Source organism: Silene latifolia, unplaced genomic scaffold (assembly GCF_048544455.1).
Source record: "Silene latifolia isolate original U9 population unplaced genomic scaffold, ASM4854445v1 chrun_scaffold_16, whole genome shotgun sequence".
In the NCBI taxonomy this organism is placed as follows: domain Eukaryota; kingdom Viridiplantae; phylum Streptophyta; class Magnoliopsida; order Caryophyllales; family Caryophyllaceae; genus Silene; species Silene latifolia.
Window position 1 is genome coordinate 1,644,541 of NW_027413123.1, and position 14,087 is coordinate 1,658,627.

The 14,087-nt window shown below is 38.9% G+C and overlaps 1 non-coding gene across 1 annotated transcript; it reads right to left on the minus strand.

The window, feature by feature from the left end:
* Positions 1-1,140: 1,140 nt before the first annotated feature.
* On the minus strand, positions 1,141-1,247 carry LOC141637347 (small nucleolar RNA R71). The gene has a single exon (XR_012541731.1). It is a non-coding gene; the product is annotated as a small nucleolar RNA R71 (small nucleolar RNA).
* Positions 1,248-14,087: the final 12,840 nt, after the last annotated feature.

Consider the following 14,087-nt stretch of genomic DNA (forward strand, 5'->3'; position numbering starts at 1 on the left):
CGAGAGATGAGTTAATTTAGCCTTTTTAGTCACTTTTCAGGACGAAAGTTATTATTAGTGATATTAGGGACCTGTAGCGAGATTGAAAGATGCTACCTGTGAGAGTGGACCGAGAGGACCTCTTATTTTCCCGTCTCACGTGTTTGTTTTAGACCTACCTAGTATACTGCCGCCGAAACTATAAGTGAACCGACCATCTTAGCACCCTTTTAATATCTGTTTTCATCAATTAGCTTAGTTTACTGTTCTTTTATTGCCATTAGTATTGAACAAATCAAATCAAACACCCCCCTCAATTGTTACTTTAAGACTAAAATTAGACAACTGATAATTGCACCGCCTCTCTGTGGTTCGACCCTGCTACCGCTGTCTATAGTTGTAGTTGGAATTATAAATATTCTCTTTGGTACTCTACGACGGTATCAAATTTTGGCGCCGTTGCCGGGGAGGCAATTGTTTAAAATTATTAGTTGTTTTATTTTAGTCTTTCTTTTAGTTTAAGGGACGTCTGTTCCTTAAACTATTCCCATATTCTACTTGTAGTTTCTTCTTATGCATAGGTCACAAGGTGGTGAATTACTACCGTTCAATCCTGAGATTGAGAAGACTTTGCGTTAGTTGAGGCGATCATCTAGAGTATTGCCGACAGAGGAAGAGCTGAGTACTCTGTCTAGTTACTACGAGAACGAGCTGTTTGAGGAGGATCCACCTTCATCACCTATTTCTACTTCATCAGCTGAGACCGTCACATCTCCAGACATGGCTGAAGAAGCAAGTATAGCCAGTGACTCTGAGCCGACGGCTGAGAATCTCTACAAGGGATTTACATTACGAGGGACGGATAGAAAATTCGAGCCAAAACCATCCTATATCAATTTGGTTGAGAGGAACCAATTTGGGGGAGCTGCAACTGAAGATGCAGCCAAGCATATGGAGACATTCATTGACTATTGCTGTTCCATACCCCCACCAACTGGTGTGACTCCGGATGAGGTGAAGGAAACTATGTTTATATTCTCTCTTCGTGATGCTGCAAGGGAGTGGTACCGAGACCTGGATCGAGTTGCCAACGGGATTACTGATTGGAAATCGCTGGCCTTGGCATTCTAAAAGAAGTATTTTTCTGCCTCGAAGACCAATGCCATTAGAGCTCAGATCACGAGCTTTAAACAGGGTCCTGATGAGAATTTTCATGAGGCGTAGGTATGTTTCAAGAAGCTGGTGCGAACTATTCCACATCATGTGTTCGAGAAATGGAGCCTATGCAATCAGTTTTATAATGGGCTCTATAACGATCAGAGAGCTATCCTGGATACGGCAGCTAGTGGTAGATTCCAAGAAAATGTTGGAGAGACTAAGGGGTGGAAAATTATTGATGATTTGCCCACCCATAAAGCTGAGTATGGAAATTCCAGGGGAAATCAAAGGAGGAGTGCTGAATCCCCTTCTGTAGCTGCATTAGATGCTCTTACGGCGAGATTTGATAAGTACGAGTTGGGAGGAGCTTCAAAAGGGGGGGATCTATCATGTGAATGCTGTTTCAGACGGTCCTTTCGTCTGCAAGAGATGTGGAGGAGAAGGATATGTTTCAGACAACTGTCCTAATCCCTATGAGTCTTGTGCTGCCTTTTAACATTATAGGCAGACAAACACTTATTATGAGCTGAATGTCCATCCGAACTTGAGGTGGAGTAGCCAAAATGTCTTGAATCCGACTCAACCTCCACAGCAGCAGCAGCAACACAATTATTTGCCCCCTCATAAGCAGCAACAGTCGTACCAAAAGCTTCCGTATGTTCCCCAGCAGCAGCAGCAGCAATCCCAAAGTTCTGATTTCAATGAGTTGAAAAACTTGTTGCTGAAAGAGTCTCAAGCTAGAGAGGCCGGGATGAAGATGTTAGAGAGCCAAATTGCTCAATTGGCTAGCAAGAGTGCAACTCGAGCTCCGGGACATTTACCGTCACAAACGGATCAAAAGGAGACCCTTAACGCTATCACTTTGAGGAGTGGGGCTACCCTTGATGGGCCTGCTATGGTTGAGGATGTCACTGAAAAAGATGAGGCGGAACCAAGCAAGAAGAAGGCAGTGACGAACAATGGCAAGAAAAAGACGATCAACAGGTATGTCAGTCGATTGACTGACATACCCAGTCGATCGACCAGTCCGCGAAAAGTTACAGCTACTGTTCCTGTAGAAGTCAGTCGATCGACTGACATTCATAGTCGATCGACTGACAGTGCTGCTGAGAGTGAGTCTTTTCGTCCTCCAATGCCAAAAAACTTGAGGGACCACTTGTTTCGGGGTACGACTACTCTGAAAATATTGGGGCAAGACCCAAACGCTGATGGGTCAGTTCCGGTTCCGAAGTATGACCCGATGATGATTAGTGGCTCATTTTTGAGACGGTCTGAAGAGGGTTCGAGCTTCAACAAAGAGAAGGTCGTGGATTTTCAGCCTAAATCCACTGACGCCGGCATGAGAGATTTAGAGGAGAGGCCTAAGTTGCTACTTTTAGCCCCCTATCCGGAGAGATTAGTGCCGACGAAGGAACAGGTATCACTTAATAAATTTGAAAATATTGTTCGTAGCTTAAACGTACAAGTTCCTTTTCTTGAATTAGTTAATCAAGTGCCTGCTTACATGAAATTTATGAAGCAACTTTTATCTAAAAAGAAGTCACTTGAAACTGTGCATACTGTCGCACTAACTGAGGAGTCATGTTCTTATTTGACCCATACTGCACCTCATAAGCTAGAAGACCCAGGTAGCTTTTCAGTCCCATGTAATATTGGCACATTTCTTATTGAGAAAGCCTTGTGTGACCTAGGAGCCAGTATTAGTGTAATGCCTTTGAGTCTTCCTAGGAAGCTGAAGTTAAATAGGTTTGCAGTTACAAATATGACAGTACAGATGGCTGATCGTTCTGCGGTCCAGCCTATAGGAGTCTTAGAGGACATCCCTGTACAAATAGGGAAGTTTTTCTTCCCTGTTGACTTCTTTGTGCTAGATATGCCCGAAGATGCCCACATACCTATCATACTAGGTAGACTATTTCTGCACACTGCTGGTGCAGTTATAGATGTTGGCTCAGGGACTTTGACCTTTAAAGTGGGGCAACACTCCATTCTCTTTGCCCAGACCGCTAAGAAGAAAGATCCCATGTGGCCAGTCACTTGTAATACGGTTTCTGAAAAGAAATCTTATTTTATACTTCCTGATATGCCTATCTCTGTTCCTACTCCTGTTGTGACACCTCCGCCCCAGACTGGGAGCAAATTGGAGGAAGATTCATCTGTTTTGGATATTGCAGGAGCTGGTTTGGGGAAGGAAGAGCCGCATGTTGCTCGAGCTGTGAAGGAGCCAATAGTTCAAAGAGGTGGTTTAGGATGTCTTAGCTATGGCACGGATGAGGAGCCCGATGATGAGCCAAACAAAGTAACGGATTCCGATTTGGATTCTGACGAGCTGGAGGAGGTCATTGAGTGGGAAGATATCAGACATGTTGATCCGTTGAGTTCTATGGATGCTGGAGCTGAGAAGAGTGAAGCTGAGAAGATGAGCACTGTTGAGGCTACCTCTTGTAGCCAGAAGCCGAGCAATTGGGCCATTCCGTGGCCGTTCTTGATCAACTATTAGTTGATTAAGACTTTTTCAAAAACCATACATTTTATTGCTTTCGTTGAACTTTTTATTTATTGTTTTGTGTGCGCGAGACTTCGCATCTTAATAAGTTTGCTTAGGATTTTATACACTTTATACTGTTACTTTGGGTTTTGCGCAATTTTGGGCGCGTTATTATGTGTGTTTGCTGGTTTATAGACCATATTAGCTCAAGTTATCGAGCTAATTCGAAGAAATCAGAAAGTTACAGCGGGTTTCTCAGTCGATCGACTGCCCCCTATGGTCGATCGACTGAGCTGCGACTTCCAGGAGCTTCTGTTCCTGTTCATTCCGGTCGATCAACTGCCTGCTATGGTCGATCGACCATTGTCGCTGCTGTACCTGTTCACGACCTTTCCCCTGCTGTGATTGGTCATTTTGTTGAATTGAGGGAGTCTTCCCTCCTCTTTATTTTCCGCCATATTTCTGTTTTCTTCCGTTTTTGATTTTTGCGCATAATTACCGCTTCCACATTGCTTTCTCGGATTTATGCGTGGTATTGTTTGTCTTTTCAGGTACCTGTGGTAGCACTGCTGGCTACTGAAACCTCCTAGCTCATGCTAGTTTGGGGAGGTTTCCTTTTGCTGCGCCTAAGTCTTGTGAGTTTCCGAGCTCTTACTTCATGCCCTTTTTAATTAATTTTCTCGCAAATTCCCGTTTTCCTTTTATTTCACTACATGATTTTGCACAATGGGGACATTGTGCGATTTGGTTTGGGGAAGGGTTTTGCGTTGCATTTCATATTTGCTTGCATTCACATTTACATTTTGGCTTGCATTGTTGTTTACTTTCCCTTATATATACACAAAAATCCAAAAAATTAAAAAATTGAAAAATTTCAACAAAATTCAAAAATTGCATGTTTATTTTCAAAAATTGCATGTTTATTTTAGCATATAGGTCGAGTCGGAACGGTAGTATTTCAATGATGACATTCCATTTTTAGCTATTTTATGCCTAAGCCTTGCTAATTGACATGTTATTAGTAGAATCATTTGCATAGTCTACGAGTTTTTGTTAAAATTCTTGCTGAACTTTAAACTTGACTTAGATTTTTGGCAAACTACATCATTTTCTGAGGTTTAGAGCTTATAACTGGTGTCATCCATGACCGGTTTATCTAGGAATGTGAGTAGTTACTCCTTATAAGACATGTTACATAAATTTGCATAAATATGAACTTAATCTGCTTAATTCCTGTATGCATTCGGTTTGTGGTTAGTTGACACATGTGGAAGAGGTCACCCCTTTTATTCTTTTTGCCCATAAGCTCCACACTGCCAAAAATAGCCTTTTTGTCCCGTTACTACATCCTACATTTAGCCTGCCCTTGTCAAGCTAGTAGTTTACGTTCTTGGGATTGTTACTTCGTTTTTGGTAGCTAATGCTCTTTGTGAGATGATGTTGGGAAGAAATGAAAAAGAAACAAAGAAAAAGAAAAAAAAAGAAGAAGAAAAACGATTCGAAAAAAAAAGGGTCAGTCTATCGACCGGCTACATTGGTCGATCGACTAAGTACTGCAAAGAAAAAAAAGAAAATTCGAAAAATCACATGTTGCAGTTGTTATGAGTTGGTGATTTTGTACTCCCATGTTATATTTTTATCTTATGGGGAGTTTACTTGTTGTTGGGTTGTGAGTTTAGTGCTAGTTATAGGACCATTTCACCGATTTAATCTTGAGCAAGAAGTTGGATGTTGTTATAATTTGGTTCCCTTAGTTACTAGCTTGGCTTTTAACTCTGTTTTTATCCAAATTTATCTTAGCCCTTCCTGCCCATAGCCTCACATATCCATATTTACCTCGGCGTGTGTCATGGTCATTTGTTTGGTTGGAATGCATATGTACGGTTATAGGGATTATTTTCATATTAGATTGCAGGCATGTTCTTATAAGTCGTAGTTAGGTGAGTGTCATTAACAAAATGAATTCTTTCTATCTTTTACATATTTTCACCTGTGCTTATTTGAGTGATTTGAGCGACCCGTGAGAGTCCATAATGATAAGTCTTTATAGTTGACGGTTCAACAGTTTTTAATGACTTCATAACTCGTTTGCATGATTCATATTGCTAATTGATTGTTGGTTATTGCATTAAATTGGTTTAGGCTATTCGGCTTGCATTTCGCTCTGAGATTGAACTCGTTCCATTAGGTTTTAGGATCGAGTCTAGTTCTTGCTTGGGGACAAGCAAGGGTTTGGTTTGGGGAAGTTTGACGCGTGTCCTAAATATGATGTTTTACACCCCATTTTACACGCATTTCAGAGCTCATTTGTGTAGTTTATGCTACTATTTGCCCCATTTCGTCTACTTTCGTATTTTTATGAAATATTGCAGATTTATGCGGAAATCAGTAGAACTTGAGCTGAATCCGTCCCCGAGTATCTTGCATTGCATTTGACGTGAAGTATTTACTTAAGGAACGAGCTTGGTACGCATTTTGAGGCCTGAAAGATAATTTTATGAAGAATTAGAAGCGGACTATTAGCTAAAGCAGTCGATCGACTAGCCTCCATGGTCGATCGACCAACCCACGACTTACAGAAGCTACTGTTCAGCAATGACCGGTCGATCGACTTACCTCAGTGGTCGATCGACCACACCGCTAATCTGCGTGAATTAAAAGATCGAGAAGTTTGAAGCCCATTGTAATTAGGTTTTAGGAAATAAGAACTACGTTGTATTCCTATATAACGTTAGTTTTCAGCATAAGGGAGTTTCCTTTTATCCAGTTTTATTGAGTTTTAATTTAGCATTGATAATTAGGGTTCTTATGTTTAATCTTTCATCAAAAAAGTTTCTATTTTGCATTCAGTTCTGATCTTCCCTTTACAATTCCTTTACACGGTATTCTTCTGTTCTTATTCAGTTTTAGTGCTTTCATTCGTAGTATAGAATTGCTAGGTTAGATCTCCCGAAACCAATTTATCGTTTTATGTTAATCGTTTGTTTAGATAATTTAAGCATGAATTCGAATGTTTTAATTGTTAAGTTTATTGCCGTTTTTATCATGAGTATGAGTAGCTAAATCCCCTGTGCTAGGATGTAGGAAATCTGTAGCGTAGGCGGCATTAGAATAGGACGACCTAGAGCGCGCCATGGTCGATCGACTGGTCTTCCTGGTCGATCGACCGACCACGTGAGATATGTTTCGTTTTAATTAATTTAACTTCTATGTTTGACGAATTGAGTGCACGCGACTAGTTGAATGCCTAGGATTCGACTGACCGAATAAATATCGAAAGATAGGGAAGGGAGATAGCCTACCTAATTAAGACGACTAAATTAATGAGATCGAGAGATGAGTTAATTTAGCCTTTTTAGTCACTTTTCAGGACGAAAGTTAGCATTAGTGATATTAGGGACCTGTAGCGGGATCGAAAGATGCTACCTGTGAGAGTGGACCGAGAGGACCTCTTATTTTCCCATCTCACATGTTTGTTTTAGACCTACCTAGTATACTGCCGCCGAAACTATAATTGAACCGACCATCTTAGCACCCTTTTAATATCCGTTTTCATCAATTAGCTTAGTTTACTGTTCTTTTATTGCCATTAGCATAGAACAAATCAAATCAAACACCCCCCTCAATTGTTACTTTAAGACTAAAATTAGACAACTGATAATTGCACCGCCTCTCTGTGGTTCGACCCTGCTACCACTGTCTATAGTTGTAGTTGGAATTATAAATATTATCTTTGGTACTCTACGATGGTATCACACATTGAAAGGAAATACCATGTAATTAGAGATTATGTGGAAAGGAAGGAAATTGACATTTGTAAGGTTTGGATAGTCGATAATATTGCTGATCCTTTAACTAAGCCTTTATCAAAGGCTAAGCATGATGGTCATGTCGTCGCAATGGGATTGAGACGAATACCGGATTTTCTTTACGTTATGGATATGTAATAATTGGATAGTGTATATCTTATTATATATATGATAATAACATTCATTGTTTTTGCATTCATTTATGAATCTTTTATTTAGTATGACTAAAATTTTAATACCTTGTTTATCTAAATAAGTTGTGGAGACAATGTTGAACACTATTCAAGTGAATAAGATGAACATTATATTTTGTCCCTAGTCAATTAATGAGGTGCCGTCTCGTAGTGACTAGATTGTAAGTCGATTGATGGTTGTTCAACACCATAAGGTCATACGTGATGACAAGTCGATTACATAGGCAGAGGGTGTGACACTTTGCCGGACAGTGACCATTTAGAGAATCCCTAAGTTCTATTATAGACGCCTGGTCTTGGCAGGGATCTCTAAGATGTTCCTATCAGTCGATTCTTTTGACTGGAGACTATTATCCAAGTCAATGCAGTTACTGAGTGACTTTGATTTTTGTCCTAGGTCGTGCCGTGAAAGGAGGCCAAAGGACATCTTCTGAGTCATGATGATATGTATTGGGCAAAGATAGATAGGGCATACAGGAATTGTCCACCCACGTTGGGTAATTATATCTCAAGGCCACTCGAGGAGTTGTGACTATAAATGCGTGGCCACGCTCAGAAGTAATATGTAGGATATTTTTCCGGTCTAATAGTCACACTCCCGATCGAGAAAACCACTCGCAATATGTTCATGTGCAAGTGCGACCTGAAAGACACCTTGCATTGAGTGGGAGATTATAACGGACAAGAGAATTGGTAGCGCACACCTTCTGTCGGACAAGTGGGAGATTGTTGGAGTTAGTGTCCTCCACAATAGTGCGTTTACATATTAAATCTCATTAAAGGAATATCATCAGGATATTTATTATTTGATCCTCGTCAGTTGATTAACGTAAATCAATAACGGTTGGCTGACTAGAGTTTGACGTTATTGTAGTGAGACGGCGGTGATCAACTGACCCCTTTCGGTCACATCTATAGGAACGAACCCCAATTGATAATTAATTAATTGTATGAGATACAATTTATTTAGTCCCTTGATTTATATACTAAAAGGTTAGTCGATTATTTTTAGAGAGATTTCGAGTTGCGAACTCGTGGCACGGCAGTTATTATTTAATTATGCGATAATTAAATAATAAATTTTATGAGACGGGTTTTAGTTAATTAATTGTTAATTCGCTAAAATTGTACTAATTGGTTAAAGTGATTAATATTAGTACGTAAATAATATGTGTAGCGGTACACATATATTTACGGAGTGATTTGGACAAAATTTATCGGAAGCATTTAAACATAAAACGATGTTTAAATAAAATTTACACGTATTTGTGCGACAAATATAAGAACCAAAATGGACCCGTAAATGGGACATTGGACCGTGTAAATGGAGTGTAGTGGATGATTATAAACATAATCATTTCACTTTGCTTTATATACTTCCATAAGTTATCTTATGTTCATTTTACATGTGATAAAAGATCGGACAAAAAAAAGCAACTCCACTCCCTCACTCCACCTACTCCAACCGGTTTTCCTCCTCCATATAGACCAATTTTTGTTCAGCTTTGCATGCTTGCTCACTTGTGTTTTGCATGTGAATAAAATTGTCTCTCTCTCTAAAAAATAATAAGAACACTTACTAGGCTTGTTAGTAATCAAAATAAATATTCACTAAGCTTGTTAGTAATATTATATATTATCAAGGGTTAAATTTTACAAGTATCTAGTTAATACTTGTAAGATTATTTGGGTGTTGTTCTTGGGTGCTGCTTGAAGGAGACTTTCTCTTTGAAGGGTTTTCTAGGAGGATCATCCATTTTTATTTAGCTCAAGAACAAACTAGATAGGTGATCTAGTTTGTGCCCATTTTTACCATCATTATCAATGTAAGGAAATTGTTTTTCCTTAATCTTTATTTTTATGCTTTTATATTTGCATGCATGTTACATAGATCACTAAAATGACATATTATGAGATAATTTGTTTTTAATTAGAGAGTCTAATTAGGATCTATGATCTTTCATTAAGTACGTGCACTTTTGGGTTTGCGATTAGTAGACTAGAGAGCTAACACACGTGTTCATGGCTCACCTAGAGGCCATTTAGATGTTTTGTTCATAATATTATGTGGTCCCCTGGGATTTCACGTATAAGACAAATAAAAAAGGTCTTCCGCTCATTAGGATGGTTGGGGTGGCACTTGTTGGAAAGACCTTTGTGATCACATATGCTCTCGTCAAGTACTAGTCCAAGGAGGGTGCTGGACGTTGAATCTGCTCGTCCTTATTGGGCCTGGACATGTGGACTCAACATCTGTCCTTGGGTTGGACTTTGGGTATCAACGTCTAGGCTGGTACTGGACGTTGATACCCAATGTTGCTTCATGGATCGGATTTTGAAATTTAGTTTTCGTGTTTTTATTTACTTTTTTTCGTATATCTAGGTCGTTTTACGTATTTTAGCACCTAATCATTGTTAAATTGGCGTGTTAACAGGATTCACTTGAGGAATTTGGTGGGGACATTAATTACAACCATTTATTTGTGCCTGAAACAAGCTTTGCTAGTCGGGATGACGCGCTTGACTGGGCTCAAAATATAGTTTTTGATAACGGGTTTGCTTTCCTGAAAGCAACAAATGGGGCCAAAAATCGTAAATAACCCGAGTTGTTGGGGTTATACTTTCGTTGTTCAAAGTACAAGCGAACCAGAAAGAAGATTGATCCCGGCAAGCCCGACACTCCCGACAAGCTTAAGAAGAAAGAGACACCTAAATGTGAGTGTATGTTCCGTGTTCGAGCCGTGAAGAATAAGGTTAATGATGTAGATGGTAAAGAGTTGATAATGTAACACCCCAAGAGATTGAGAGAAAATTTGTCCCGCATCGGGAAATTATGGAGCTTCTTATATGTTTATAAGAGATTCTATCTACCACTAAGTAACAAGACCTTATGCTTTTGGGCTTAAGTGAGGACAAGGCAAATAATCGCCCAAAGGTACACTTCCCATCCCTATTGGGGTTGTGTTACGACGGTGGCGGGTCAGGTTGTTATAAATGGTATCAGAGCAACCCTGCGACCGTGTGGTGAGCCTGCGGTCACGAATATCCGGGTCACCCACCTAGTGGGGAGGATTCAGGGCTTGGCTGTGGTCAGCTTCGAGACACAACGAGGACGTTGTGTTTTTTAAGTGGGGAAATTTGTAACACCCCAGGAGATTGAGAGAAAATTTGTCCCACATTATCGGGGAATTATAGAGCTTGTGATATGTTTATAAGAGATTCTATCCACCACTTAGTAACAAGGCCTTGTGCTTTTGGGCTTAAGTGAGGACAAAGAATGGCCCAAAGGTACACTTTCCATCTTATTGGGGTTGTGTTACGACGGTGGCGGGTCAGTTTGTTATAAATATTTTTGAACATATTGACCTCCGAGAATGGTGGATATCACAACCACCGTTTAGCAAAGTACAAAGATGGGTATATGCATTTTGCGGGTTTGGATGCAGGCGATAAAGATTAGGTGAGGCAACAAGTCCAAGCATCGATTCCCCTGAGAGATTATAAAAAACGGTCTTCATTAAAGAACCCCTAATAAACCGCAACCTTCAACAACAACAACAACAACAACAACAACAACATCAGAGCCTTAATCCCAAAATGATTTGGGGTCGGCTGACATGAATCATCCTTTAATACCGTCCATGGGTAAACGCACACCTCAAAGTGCGAATAGAAAAGGGAAAATGAAAAAAAAAGGGAGAGCGAAAATGTAATGCAAAGTCAAGGTAAACTTACAGGTTTTAAAATCGAATTCCGGATTTCTTTTATAAAAACTTAAAATTTAAATCGAGAGAAAGGATTAAAACGATTTTGAAAACCGAAATAGAATTAAGGATCCGGAATGCCTTAAAAGTAAATTAAGTAAAATATATAAGAAAGTGGTTGGTAAAAAATTGTAATAAAGGAGAGAAGAACAAATGATTAATTTTTTTTTTAAATTAAATAAAAATACTAAATATGTCAAAAAACATATAATACTAAAAATCCACATGTATCCTTTCCGTCCATTGTGCCCTCTCCGTCACCATACTCTCCTCAAGCCCCAGAAATCTCATATCGTGCTGTATCACTCTCAACCATGTCTGTCTCGGTCTTCCTCTACCTCTAGGGACCTTTTCTGTTCTCCAAGTCTCCAGCCTCCTAACTGGTGCGTCCATAGGTCTCCTTCTCACATGGCCAAACCATCTTAGTCGGTTTTCCATCATCTTACCCTCTATTGGCGCCACTTTTACCTTTTCCCTCACTACTACAGATATAGGGTATAACAACGGTTAAAGACCGTTGTTATATAAAAAAGCGGGCGTTGTTAAAGCTTCCGTTGTTAACGGTTTTAAAAACGGTTGGTTTTTTTAAGAAACCCGTTGTGAAAACTATTAACAATGGTTAAAAACCATTGTCGTTACGAGTCATTCGTTGTGGAAAGTGTAACTAATTTTTAGTGGCAAAGTTATAACAACGGTTACAATAGAAAAAAACGTTGTTATAACTAAAGACAACAGGTTTTTTTTAAACAACCGTTGTTATTGTTTTTAAAAAAAATAAAAAAAATAAAAATACAAAGCATTACTGCCAAAATCCCTCCTGCATCAATTAATTATATATTACTAGATGCATTATTACGGCCAAAATCCCTGCATGAACGGACACAATATATGGAATGCGAAGGGTTATAAGATTTGAAGCAGAGATATGGCACAACTTCCTAAACAAAAATATACTTCGTATTATTTTAAGCATCAAACCCTAAACATATTAATTAAAAAACAACTCAAACGACACATATACTAATTATAAATTCATTCCATTATCTCAATAACCAATCCATTATATCACTATCTCCATCCTAAACTCCAAACCCTAAATCTTTAAAACCTAATAAACTCCAAACTTCCTTCAATAATGAATGATACCCTTCGTTTAACATGCATTATGACCGAGTATAACAAAAGTTTCATACGCCGCTTGCTGGAAATCGAGAGGAAGAACAGGCTCTTCCTTGAGAAAGCTCGGATCTGGCTTGGTACAGGATATAGAACCGCAGTGAATCATGGCTTGGTGCAGGAGTTAGAGCCGCAGATAATGCAGCTATATGAAGATATTGCATCTGCGGAACGAAACCTTCAAATAGCAAAGGAGGAGAGGATGATTCTCATAGAAGAGAATGCATCCCTAAATGAACATCTAAGAAATGTATTTTTAGCAATGCATTAAGTTTATGTATATATATCAATGAATTAAGTTTATGTATCTTAAATGTGGATTTGTTTTACTATCCTCTCCATCATCATCTTCTTTGTTTTATTTTATTTAATTTGTTTTACTAATAAACGCAGAAAAACTAAGCGAATAATCAGAGAAAGAACAATGACGGAGAAAAACACAGCAAATGAAATAATTAGAGAAAGAACAATAATGACGGAGATGACAAAACCTAAAATCATAAAGCGATAGATATATACCTGATAATTAGGGAAAGAAAGAGACGATGACAACAACAGGTACAGAGATGATAAAGCGACGACGAGAAAGAGACGATGAGAAAGAGACGTTGAGAAAGAGTGTGGTTGTGTGTTTGTGTTTGTGTTGTAGCTGATCTGTGTTTGTGTGGTATATATTGTGGTATTTGTTTGAAAGTATTGACAACGGTTATTACACATAAACCCGTTGTCATTAGATAATATATTAACAACGGTTCCTTTGACAACCATTGTTAAAAAGTATTAACAACGGGTTCTAATATAACCGTTGTAATTACTTTTCACTAATTTTGAGCCAAATTATTAACAACGGTTATAATGTATTACAAAGTAAACTGTTGTTAATAGTTTTTATATTAACAACGGTTATGTAAGTTTTACCCGTTGTTAAAACTAATAACAACGGGTGACAAAATAAAACCGTTGTAATTAAGTTTAGTAAAATTGCGCGGAAAAATAATAATCCATTCAATAACGTCTTTTCGTAATTTTCGTGAATAAACGTTGTTAAAGGGGCGTTGTGGTGGCCTAGTTTTGTAGTAGTGCCTAATCACCTCATTCCTTAATCGATCTTTCCTTGTATGTCCGCACATCCACCTCAACATACGCATCTCCGCCACACTCATCTTTTGAATGTGACAATATTTCACGACCCAACACTCGGAACCGTAAAGTAAGGCAGGCCTAATTGTCGTGCGATAAAATTTTCCCTTTAATCTTTGGGGCATATATTTATCGCATAAAAACCCTGAAGCACTCTTCCATTTCAACCATCCCGCTTTAATTCTGTGAGCCACATCTCCATCTAACTCCCCATCTCTTTGAATAATAGATCCCAGATATCTGAATAAATCTGACCCCTCAACAACATTCCCATCAAAAATAATACTTCCGGCCTCTGTCGATCTCAACCCCGCCACTTTAGTGAACTCACACCTCAAATACTCAGTCTTACTCCTGCTTAGCCTAAACCCACAAGTCT